This window comes from Arvicola amphibius, chromosome 3, assembly GCF_903992535.2.
Source record: "Arvicola amphibius chromosome 3, mArvAmp1.2, whole genome shotgun sequence".
NCBI lineage: Eukaryota > Metazoa > Chordata > Mammalia > Rodentia > Cricetidae > Arvicola > Arvicola amphibius.
The window spans coordinates 62,343,730-62,356,961 of record NC_052049.1 but is presented as its reverse complement, the minus strand read 5'-3'; positions in this window follow the sequence as shown (position 1 = coordinate 62,356,961).

Sequence of the window (13,232 nt, the reverse complement as noted above, 5' to 3'; positions counted from 1 at the left end):
AAGGAAAGTAATTGGGTCTGGCTTACAGTTTCAGAGGTTTAATACATTGTCATCATGGTGGGAAGCATGATTGTCTGCAAGTAGACATGGCGCTGGAGAGGCTCAGACATTTAGCTTAAATGTCTAAATCCAGATTGGCAGGCAGCAGAAAGAGAGTGGCTCTGGGCCTAGCTTGAGCATTTGAAATCTCAAAACCTATCTCCAGTGACCCACTTCATCCAACAGGCCATGCCTCTTAATAGTGCCATTCCAATGAGCCTATGGGGCCATTTTTTTTAATTGAAAGAACTACATTCCATTCCCTGATTCTCATAGGCTTACATCATAATGCAAAATTGCATTCAGTCCAAAAGTTTTCATAGTCTGTCAGAGTCCCAATAATATTTAAAAGTCCAAAGTTCAAAATCTCTTCTGAGAATCAAGTCAATTTGTTACCAAATCTTCTGTAAAATCAAAATCTAAAAACAGTTCACATACTTTCAACATGCAATGGCACAGAATATACATTCCCATTCCCCAAAGGAAGAAAGGGAACATAGTGAGGAAATACTGGACCAAAGCAAGACTGAAAACCAGCTGGGTAAACTCTAAACTCCGCATCTCCACATCTGATGTCAAAGTGCTCTTTCAATCTCCATCTCTGTTCAGCTTTGTTGACTGTATCGCACTTGTTTCTCTTGGGCTGGTTCCATTCCCTGTTGGAAGATTTCCTCAGCAGGTATCCCATGACTCTGGCATCTCCAAAATCTTGAGGAGAGGGTCTCCAAAGAAATCCAGGCTTTAACTTTCCAGCTTCAAGCAATGACCTCTTTAGGCTTCCATGTAGGTATACCTCGGCCACATGCCTGGTCTCAGTGGTTTTCCTTAGTCACAGAAGAGATTCCATAGCCCTTTTCTTATATCTTTGACTCTAAAGTCAGAACCACATGGCTGAAGTTACCAAGTTCTGTTGCTTCCTGGAGCTGGAACATGGCCTACACATTTAAACACATTTTCACTAGCTTTCTGTTTTCTTCGGTTTCCTTCACTGCCTAAGTTTGGTTGGCCTGAACTGATCTATGAACTAAGCTGGCCTCAAACTTAGAGATCATCTAGCCTCTGCCTCCCTAGTACTGGGAATAAAGACATGTGCCATCTCATGAGTCCCTAAGGTTTTGGGAATTCCATTTTTTTCACAAGTTGGAAGCTTAGCTTGGTGGGATCTTGCCTGAGATCACCACTCCCTTTTATTCCATTTAGCATCAGATTTTTTTAAAAAATCTATTTATCTCTTTGAATACAGGATTTATCTCCATTAAACTTCCTGCTGCTCCCTTTCTCCTCAAACTGTATATTTTGTGTTTTCCCTTGTTTAACTTGCTCCTTTTCATGCATAAGCATGGTAGCTAATAACAACATAAAACAGTCAATATATGGCTGTCTGGAAACCTCCTCTGCTGAAGCTGCTAAGCCATAAATCTTCAGATTTATGGGGACAAGGGTAGTAGCACATCCTTTGCCAAAATATCATAAGAACAGTATCTAGATCACATAAATAATACTCCTCTCCTCTTGAGCCAACTCTCCACAGTTAAAATCACCCTCAGCACCATTGTTTTCTATGCTCCTACTAGGATGACTCATTAAGCCCTCTTAAAGCATCCAATTGCTTTCCTAATCCAAAGTCCCAAAGTTCACATCTTTCCAAACAATAGGATGGCCAGGCCTATCACAGCAATACCCCACTCCTCGTATCAAATTCTATCTTATATTTTTGGTTGTGAGCCTAGCTTTTAATGGCTGAGCCATCTCTCCAGCCCCGCAGGCCAACATCATAAAAAAAATTCTATCTTAGTTTGGGTTTCTCTTGCTGGGAAAAGACAATATGACCATAGCATCATCTTATAAAGGAAACTTAATGGGGCTGACTTACATTTTAAAGGTTTGGTCTCTTATTATGGCAGGAAGCATGGTGGCACACAGGCAGACATAATGCTAGAGAACTAGTGAGAGTTCTACATCTGGATCAGCAGGGAGAGAGAGAGAGAGAGAGAGAGAGAGAGAGAGAGAGAGAGAGAGAGAGAGAGAGAGAGAGAGAGAGAGACTCGGTTTGGTTTGAGTATTGAAACCTTAAAACCTACCTCTTCTTCTAATGAGGGAACACCTACTCCAGCAGGGCCACACCTTATTTATTAAAGTACAATTGAAATGCCACTACATTTACCCTTTTTGTCTAAAATAAAAAGGTTATAACTAATATAAGAAAACTATATGCAGTAAGTACAATGACTATGTACCATATATACAGGCAATAAATATATCAACAATGTCCAGCCATTTGCATTTGATAAATTCAAAGAAAATATTTCATATCTATGGTATAGGAGGTCCTTCTGTATTTGTGTTGCTTTCATTGGTTGAATAAAGAAACTGCCTTGGCCTTTTGATAGGGAAGAGCTTAGGTTGGCGTGGAAAAGAGAACTGAATTCTGGGAGGAAGAACACAGTGTGGCAGACACCATGAAGCTCCTGCCTGAGACTGACCCTGGTTAGAATCTTTCCTGGTAAGCCACAACCTCGTGGTGATACACAAATACTAGAAATGGGTTAAAACAAGATGTGAGAGTTAGCCAATAAGAGGCTGGAGATAATTGTCCAGGCAGTGTTTAAATGAATACAGTTTCTGTGTGGTTATTTCGGGGCTTAAGCTAGCTGGGCGGCAGGATGCAGCCCGTTCCTCCTACATCATATCTACTCTATCTTGGTGAGTTCAAAGTTTTATACCTAATTTACTTTATGTAATAACTTGCTTTCTGCATCTAGCAAACTATAACTACAGCTATCTAAGCTTCCAAAACTATAATTGTAGCTATCTAAACCTCAATGCCTACCTTCTTCCTCTAACAAGGCCACACCTACTCCAGCATGGCCGCACCTCCTAATAGTGACACTCCCTGTGCACCTATGGGGTCTTTGTCCTGAAAACCCCCATAATACCACCAGGTTTTAGAGCATATCTGTGTTTTTTACATGTTACAAGTGTGGTTAGTGGAAATGTGCTCTTTTACTGTAAACTGGAATGTTTCCAGTGAACGATGCTGTCATTGCTGGGACTGTGTCCCTTGTGGCCCAGGAATCCCTCTAGAGGAAGTTTATTTACTCTTTGGCTTGTCTCCAAATCTGGACCAAATCTAGCATACTTCAATAGCACCCTGTACTCCGTGAAATGGTGAATTCAATAGCTTAGTGGTGATGAAGTAAGAATAAACAAGTATGATTAAGTAGATAAACACAACATGGTGAAAGCAAATATTCCATGAAAATATAGAGATTTTTCTCCATATTTTAGACAATTCTCATGACAATACTGTGTGGGAAACCAATATGGATTTGAAAATACTTGCTGGGAAAAATTTACTGTTAACAATCTGCCTTTAGTGATTCATTATAAATGACAATCTAAAAGTCAAAGGGATATACTGGAATGTAATTATTTAAAACACAACATCTCATTCTAACAGTTTTCATATATCAACAAGTATTGTTAGATTTTAGAATCTATGCCCCATGTCTCTCTGCCTGCTTCTGTGTCAGTCATCTTCTCTGGGCTTTAGTGCTTCCCTTCTCCATACATGGTAAGGGTCTGGTAACAATGACTCACTAAGTGGTTTTGTATATAAACTTCCGCTTTTTTTAAAAGAAATCTAAAATGTTAACTAATCTGTGACCATTACACTATGTATATATTTATGCTCTGATTCTTACATATTTATTTTGTTATAATAAAAATTAGCCAAAAAATATGCATCTTACAAGTTTTAAAGCTAACTTTTTTTTTCCTTTTTTGGCTTTTTTAGACAGGGTTTCTCTGTTTAACAGCTCTGCCTGTCCAGGAACTTGCTTTGTAGGTCAGGCTTGCTTTACACTCACAGAGATCCAACTGGCTCTGCCTCCCAAGTGCTGGGGTTAAAGGCATGCACCACCTCCTCATGGCTTTAAAGTAAATCTTTCGCTTCATATTTGAAAGTTTAACTCATTAAGGCTTGTAGTTTTGCACTGATATTTCAATGCTGGTTGTTCCTATCCTTTGGACCTTAAGACTCATGGGACTTCACCCATCCCCATCTTCTTTTTGCTCTCATACAAGTGGAATTTGTAGACTTTTCTTCATAATATTGTGGTGATGAATTTGACATGCAGTTCCCATGTCTGTGGCCTAAGCATGATAGACAAAATCTCCAGCCCACCCACGTTTCCATCTGGCTCTCCTGGCAATGTACATTATTTTACAGATCCCAATAAAACATCTGTTTAATCAGTATTTCTCTGTGAACTCCATGCCTGTTTTCTTACATTCTGAAGATTTACACATTTGGTGCTGTCTTTTGCCCTTAACATTTGGTATGTCCCAACTCATAACTTAGCTCCACATTCCCCACTGATTTGGAAATTTATTTTTGCTACTAAAACTACCACCATTCTGAAGTAATTAGCCCAAAGATTTAGGATAAGGTTTACTACTTTTGTTTTTGTTTTTGAGACAGGGGTTCATGTAGCCCAGGCTGGCCTTGAATTCTCTATGTTGCAGAAGCCTGCTTTGAACTCCTGGTCCTCTTGCCTCCACCTACCTAGTTCTGAATATGTTTTTCCCTCTTATGTACTGTGTTTTTATTTTGCTGACATTTTGGAGAACTGAGTGGTAGATTAAAGCAGAACACTGGCTGTCCTGACTACCCCGCAACTCGGCTTAATAATGACTGCAGTGGGAGGCATTCATATCTGGCGCAGCTCCTCACAGGCTTGAGACCTGGTCTGGCGTCCTCAGAAGCATGGCCTCACTCTTCACTTCAAATGAAAGCAAAGTTTTATAATAGAGACAAGTAAACTTCAATTATCAAGTTAAAACATTCTTCTTCTCTCTTTTAAAAATCTAATTCTACCCTGGGCCTGCTTTCTGAGTTAGCATTCTGGACTAGACTGGCATTGTGGGCTAGACTGGGAGAGGCTCCCAGGCATCCATACGTTTGAATACATTTATTTTATTTGTTAAGATAAAAAAGCGAAATTACCTGTTACAAGCTCATGATTCTTGGCTTTATTATGGGGGAACTTTTATGAACAACGATGCCAACCTTCAGGCGAACGTCTATTGATTTGAGCTCTTCTACTTGGCCTGTGCGCATGCGTGGCTTACGGGCCCATTCACACCTTCCTAGAAATGGCTGCCTCTCACCAGCGTCACTGGTGGTTCTCAGATACCACCTTCTTGTGCATGGAAGGAAAAGAAAAGCAAACCCAGACTAATTCAACAGACAAGAAGTTAGCTTTCTTTCCATCGCAAGAAGACCACAAGGAGGGGCTTCAGTGGTTGTCTGAAACATTCTGAGATGTCATGGTTCTGAACTGCCTGTCTATGGACCTTTCGTCTTAGGTGCAATGTAGCAGTAACGTCTCTAAGGTCTTCACTTCATAGCAGCGGAGTCGAAGAAATCACTATGCTTTCCTTTTCATCTTTTTAATCCCGTCTGGGTCCCTTACGTCCCGGTCTAAGGACACTTAGGAAAGTGAATAGCTGCTATTTCTAGTCTCTGTACTTCTTAGTGAAAAAGAGGAAGACTGAGAAAATTCTCAGACACTTTTCTGCCAAATGCATTCCTCCACAGCCCTGGCCTTAAACTTAAAGTGGTATTCACTGGTAGTGAATCAAGTTAATTCCATTCTACTCCGTTTGCTTGTCTTCCACCCTGCTTTCCATGGGCTGCTTAATTAATTAAGAACAGACCTGGATCGCCCTTACATGCCTGCCTTTGCACATGGTGTTCCTCCTCTTGGCTTCTCTTCCCTACATTTCCCCCCCAGTGCCAACATTGACATCAATGTTCAGTTCTAAAGCTGCTTTCTCCATGAGGCTGCCTTCTTTCCTCTGCATCAGCTATGGTTTATTTTTATGATTTTTTTTCATTTCCATAGGACTTTCAGTATACCATAGAGACTTACCATTTGTGGATATACCGTTTGAAGTCTGATTACTCATAAGACACAAATGTGCAATTCAAAGGCATCTTCCACATTTCTGAGGTGCAATCCAAGTCTTGTCTGCTGAAAAGCCGGCAGGACAAACAATAAATCTTCTTGCTGCTGAGTGAGTCATGGTCTATTCAGGATTTAGACCTCAGCGGGGCTTAACTGTTCTTCTGTGTAACATAGGCAGTAACTTTTGTGGTCTCATTAAAAGCTGTGTTTCATTGTGAAAATGGCTATAAATTGAGAGATAAAACTCAAGATTAAGGCTGGAATTTGGTTTGAGGAGAGGCAGTGGGTAGAGAGAGGTAATTCTCCAGAAAACGTAATTTATCAGATAGTCAGGCAGTTGGAAAAATACTTACATATTCTTGAGATAATGGTTTTATATTTATTATAACTATTCATGTTTTACAATTATTTATGCACAATGATTTGAAAGTAATACGTTTCCAGAAGTCAGGAAGGAAACCATATTACATGGTGTGACTTTAGAGACAGGGAATTGAAACAGAGTTACTTTTCTATCTGTTCCCAAGAGGATAGAATTGTGTGAAGACTCTTGATAATATGGGCCTCTTGTTTTCCTGGCTGTGAAGTGAGGATGAAAATGCCCATCTCACAGGCTATGTGGAGATATCAAATGGAATAGTACCTGGAACAGTGTCATGTAAGCTGTTATATTATAGAGGATTGAGTGATTACCGTCATTTATATTCCTCCAGCATCTATTATGAAAGTAGATACTCAGATAACATTTATTTAACGAGTGACAAAATGAATGAGTTAAAATCTACTCTGATAGCACACTTGGATGGAAAAATCTTTTCTTTCTATAAGTGTGTCTCTGAGGTTCAAAGGCATTTATTTGCATGTGTTACTACGACTGAAAATCAATAAAAGTCGTTGCTAAGAATTAAGTATCAAATAGGGGACACTGACTTTAATACAAAGCTGAGTTTCTTCCATGAATGCAGTGTCTGTTGATAAACTACTGGCACTGCATTCTCACTGTTGATGGCCCTGGTAGGCCCCGTCATGTTTATCTCTGTTTGTAGCTCCTCTGGGACTATTATTTCATGGGTCCATTATCATCTATAATTCTCTTTAAAACCTAATAAAGTTTATGATTAGATATTATGCTGTGCCTTATCTTCAAACATAGCCCTTTGCTTGTCTCTTTTGAGTGTTGAGATTTTTAAAGGGTCTGGTGTTATTGGAATGCAGGCATAATGTTGGGCTTATATCTATCTCTTCATGGGTAAGGAGCACAGGGCCACTTCACTGCTAGAAAGAGATTCAAGAATCATGGGAATCTACAAATAGTTTCATAGTTCTATAGGGCGATCAAAGCTGATGTGTAGCAATGCCACAAACTGACATGATTGTGTGTACATTGTGTGGTTTCTTCCAAAATCAACTGCAGTAAAATAAAAGTTTCTTTTTCTCTGTACAGCATGCATTTCCCCAGTTAAATGGTTTGCACATATTGAAGTTAGTTGTTGATATACTAGAACTGCTCACCAGGATCTTTCTCATAAATTGCCTTAATCATTCATTATTACTAGAGGTTTTTGTATGCTAATTTGATTCTACTTACTTAAATAGAATGTGTGTACATGCACACACACGTTAATCTTCTTGGTTGTACTTGTACCACATGTGTACAGGAGCCTGCCAAGGTCAGAAGAGAAATTCAGGTCCTTTGGGAATAAGAGTTACAGGGAACTGATGTGGGTGCTGAAGACAAAACTCAGGTCCTCTGTGAGAACAGGAAGTACTCTTAAACACTGGGCTATCTTTCTTTGTTTTTCTTGTACATAATCAATGATGTTAAGCTAGTGAGGTCACTAACTATTGTGTCTGCTCAGGGACCCTAAGCTTGTCCTCCTCTGTGTTCTTCTTAGCAAAGCGGTGATTTTCCCTGTACTACTCCACTGTCCCAGTTCCTAGAGCAGGTGGTGTGTGGAGACAGTTATGATGGCATTGAGGATACATGAGGACACTACATCACTTCAGCTGGGCTAAGGCTTTGGAAGGGTATATATCAGAGAAAGTGAATGTTCTTTCCCTGGTGTAGGAGGTCCTTCTGTTTCTGTGTTGTCTTCATTGGTTAATGAATAAAGAAACTGCCTTGGCCTAGTTGATAGGACAGAACTTAGGTAGGTGGGGAAGACAGAAGTGAATGCTGGGAGGAAGAAAGGTAGAGTAGAAAAGAGCCACCATGGAGCCACTGCCAGAGTCAGACATGCTTTCCCGGTACACCACCGCCATGTGGTGATATACAGATTAATAGAAATGGGTTAAATCAAGATGTGAGAATTAGCCAATAAGAGGCTAGAGATAATGGGCCGAGAAGTGATTTAATTAATACAATTTCTGTGTAGTTATTTTGGGGCTAAGTTAGCGGGGCAGCTGGGAAGAACAAAGGGGCCCTCTCCTTGCAACATTTCCCTGCTGCTGTAATATAATATGCTGACAAATACAACTTAGGGGAGAAAGAGTTTACCTTTCTATGTCATTGGTGGCTAAAGCCACTGGTTGCATCACATATACAATCAGAAGCAATGAATAAATCCTATTGCTTAGCTTCCTTTCTACATCCACACAGTTCAAGATCCCATCTAGGGAGTGGAGAGTCTCACAGTGGGCAGATTTTACCATCTCAATTAATGCAATCAAAGGAATCCACCACAGACATGCCAAAGGCCCCTATCTGCCAGTTGTTTCTAGATTTCGTTAAATTAATAGTCAATACTATCTATCACAGTTTGAAGACAAAGAATAGAGCAATGACATGGGTGACATCATATGATAAATAAGATTTTCTGTTTATTTTGGAACCTGGAATGGTGTCTTATATGGCAAAAGAGGTCTTGCGATACAGGGATTATCCTGGGTTATCCAGATGGGACCTACTTCTAATCATAAAGGACCAAAATGCCAGGGTAGAAGGTTAAAGGTGGAAGGTAATAATTTACTGACAAAAGAAAGGAGACCTATTTCAGACTCCTTATTACTAGAGAGCCATCCTATAGGCAGAGAACCATTCTATAGGCAGAGAACCATCCTGTATGCAGACAACCATCTTAAACCCTGCTGTTTAAGACATAAGGCTTGTGACTGTTTTGTAGCAAACACTGGTGGATCTGGATAAGGTGGAATGAGTTCTGTAGCAAGAGTTTGTCCCGTTCAGAGTAAGGGCATCTCACCAAGGAGCTTTTCAGTCCTCCTTCCTGATTTCTCAAGCAGCAGATGCTCTTCTCAAAGGTTAACTTTAAGACAAGGCCCTGGGTCAGATGGTTTTAGCACAGAATCTACTATACCGTCAAAGAAAAGCTAATACCAACATTCCTTAAATTGGTCCACAAAGTACAAACAGAAATAACATTTCCAAATTCATTTCTTGAAGGCATTGTTACCCTGATACACAAACCACATGAAGACTCAAGAAAGAAAGAATTACAGACCAATTTCCCTCATGAACATCGATGAAAAATACTTAATAAAATACTCGCAGACCGAATCCAAGAACACATCAAAAAGACAATCCACCATGACTAAATAAGCCCCATCATAGAGATACAGGAATGGTTCAACATACAAAAATCTATTAATGTAACCCACTATATAAACAAACAGAAAGATTAAAAACCCACATGATCATCTCATTACATGCTGAAAAAGCCTTTGACAACATCCAACACCCTTTCATGATAAAAGTCTTGTAGTGATCAGTGATACAAGGGACATATTTAAACATAATAAAGGCAATATACAGCAATCTGACAGCCAACATCAAATTAAATGGAGAGAAGTTCAAAGAAATTCCACTAAATTCAGGAGCAAGACAAGGCTATCCGCACTCTCCATATCTATTCAATATAGCACTTGAAGTTCTGGCTAGAACAGTAAGACAATAAAAGAGATCAAGGGGATACAAATTTGAAAGGAAGTAGTCAAACTTTTGCCATTTGCAGATAATATTATAATACATATAAGTGACCTCAAAAATTCTACCAGGGAACTCCTACAGGTGACAAACACCTTAAGCTAAGTGTCTGAATAGAAATAAACTAAAACAAAAATCAGAAGTCCTCTTTATACAAATAATAAATGGGCTAAGAAAGAAATTGAGAAAATACATTCTTCACAATAGCCACAAATAATATAAAATAAACTCTAACCAAGCAAGTGAAAGACCTATATGACAAGAACTTCATGTCTTTGAAGAAAGAAATTGGAGACAATATCAGAAGATGGAAAAATCTTCCATGCTCACAGATCACTAGCATTAACACAGTAAAAACTGCCATCTTACCAAAAACAATCTACAGATTTAACACAATTTCCAGCAAAATTCCAATACAGTTTTACAGATCTTGAAAGAACAACACTCAACTTCATATGGAAAGACAAAAAAAAACCAAGATAGCTAAAGCCAATCCTGTATAATAGAAGAGCTTCTGGAGATATCACCACCCCTGATTTCAAGCTGTACTATAGTATTAAAAACCATGGTGTTGGCATAAAAAGACAGTTTGATCAATGGACCTGAATCTAAGACCCAGATGTAAATCCGCATGCATATGGATAGCTGATTTTTGATAAAGAAGAAGATACAATAGGAAAAAAGAAAGCATCTTCAACAAATGGTGCTGATCTAAACTAGATGTCAGCATGTAGAAGAACTGAAGTAGATCTGTATCTATCACCCTGCACAAAACTCACGTCCAAGTGGAATAAAGACCTCAAAATAAAACCAGATATCCTGCACCTGATAGAGGAGAAAGTGGGAATAGCCTTGAACAAACTTGCACAGGAGACAACTTCCTGAACAGAACACCAGTAGTGTAGGCACTAAGGTCAATAACTAATAAATGGGACCTCCTAAAATTAAGAAGCTTCTGTAAGGCAAAGAACACCATCAATAAGAAAAATGTCAGCCTAAAGAATGGAAAAAGGTCTTTACCAACCCCATATCTGACAAAGGATTGATTCCCAAAATATATAAAGAACTTAAGAAACTAGACATCAACAATTATAATCCGATTGAAAATGGGGCACAGATCTAAGCAGAGAATTCTCAACATAAGAATCTCAAATGGGCTGAGAAACACTTAAAGAAATGTTCAACATCTTTAGCCATCAGGGAAATGTAAATCAAAAGGATTCTGAGGTTTCATCTTATTCTAGTCAGAATGGCTAAGATCAAAAACACAAGTAACAGAGTGTGCTGGTTGGTGAGGATGGGTAGCAAGGGGGAACACTCCTCCATTGCTGGTGCGAGTGCAAGCTTGTATAGCCACTTTGAAATCTGATATGGTGGTTTCTCAGAAAATTGGGAATGGACCTACCTCAAGACCCAGAAATACTACTCCTGGGCATATACTCAAACGATGCTCAGCTATGTTCATTGCAGCTTTATTTATAATTGCCTGGAATTATAAATTATAAAGAGACTGGAAAGAACCTAGATGTCCTTCAAGCAAAGAATGAATAAAGAAAATGTGGTACACAATGGAATGTTACTCTGCCTTTAAAAACAATGGCATCATGCAGTTGTAGGCAAACAGATGGAATTTTATAAAAATCATCCTGAGTGAGGTAACCCAGATCCAGAAAGACAGATATGGTATGTACTCGTTTATAAGTAGGCATTAGCTAAAAGGTAAAGTATAATCATGCTATAATCCACAGAACCAAAAAAGCTAAGTAACAGGGAGGACTCAAGGGGTACACATGAATCTCACTGTGAAGAGAAAATAGAATAGGTATCACAGGTGGTGGGTTGGGGAGGGGTCTTGATAGAGGTGAGGGCATGGGAACAGGAGGGATCAGGTGTGCGAAGGATGGAGAGAGTACTGGGAGAGACAAGTAGCATCTGGGGCACATCTGGAACGAGCAAGAAATCTAGCGCAAAGGACAGAGCCCAGCGCCAAAGGACAATGGCGCTGGGCTCTGATTCTTCTGCATGGACGGGCTCTGTGGGAGCCTTCTCAGCTTGGTCGATCACCTTCCTGGACCTTGGGGGAGTTGGGAGGACCTTGGACTTAGCATAGAGTGGGGAACCCTGATGGCTCCTTGGCCTTGAGAGGGAGGGAGGGGAGGTATGGGTGGAGTGAAGGGGAGGGAAGGGGGAGAAGGAGGGGAGGGAAGGGGGAGGAGGAGCGGAGGGAGGGGGGAGGAGGAGGGAAGGAGATGGAAATTTTTAAATATAAAAAAAAATAAACCATGAGAAAAAAAAAGAAATCTAGTGCAATGGAAACTTAGAGCAATCTATGAGTGTGACCCTAACTAAGACCCTTAGCAATACGTAATATGGAGCCTGAACAGGCAATCTTCTGTAACCAGGCAAGACTTCCAGTGCAGGGATTGAGACACTGACCCAGGCACATAACCTTTGACCTACAATTTGTCCTGCCTACAAGATGTGCTGGAGTAAAGGTGGCGCAGAAACTATGGAAGTAACCAAACAATGATTGGTCCAGCTTGAGACTCATATCAAGAGAGGAAGTCCACACCTGTCACTGCCTGGAGGACCAGGACCCAGATGCTGACAGTCCAGAGACCTAGGATAGAACCAAACATGACTGGAAAAGAGTCAATGTAATGGTTCCTAAAGATATTCTGCTATCCCAATAGATGGCTGTCTAGCCCAATTGCCATCAGAAAAGCTTTGCCCAGCAACTGATGGAAACAGATGCAGATACCTACAGCTAAATACTAGGCAGACCTCTGGAAATCCCATGAAAGAGGAAGAGGAAGGATTGTGGGAGCTACAGGGATCAAGGACACTACAAGAACACACACACAGAATCAACTAACCTAGGTTCATAGTGGTGAACAGAATTTGAACCGCCAACCAGAGAGCTTGCATGGGACTGACCTAGGCCCTCTGCATATATGAGACAGTGTAGCTTGGTCTCCTTGAGGGACCTGAGGCAGTGGGAGCTATCTCTGACTCTGTTGCTTGCTTTTGGTACCTTTTCCTCCTGCTGGGTTGCCTCATCCAGCCTTGATAGGAGAGGAGGTGTCTAATCTTATTGTAACTTGATATGCTGTGGTTGGCTGATGTACATGGGAGGCCTGAACGGAAAGAAAACAGAGCAGATGGGGGCATTTAAGAGAAGAGGAACAGAGAGTAGAGTAGGGAGGGAGGAGAAACTGTGATAGGGATGAAAAAAAAAAAACACAATGCCTTGGATATGAGGAATTCTACTTAAATCTCAT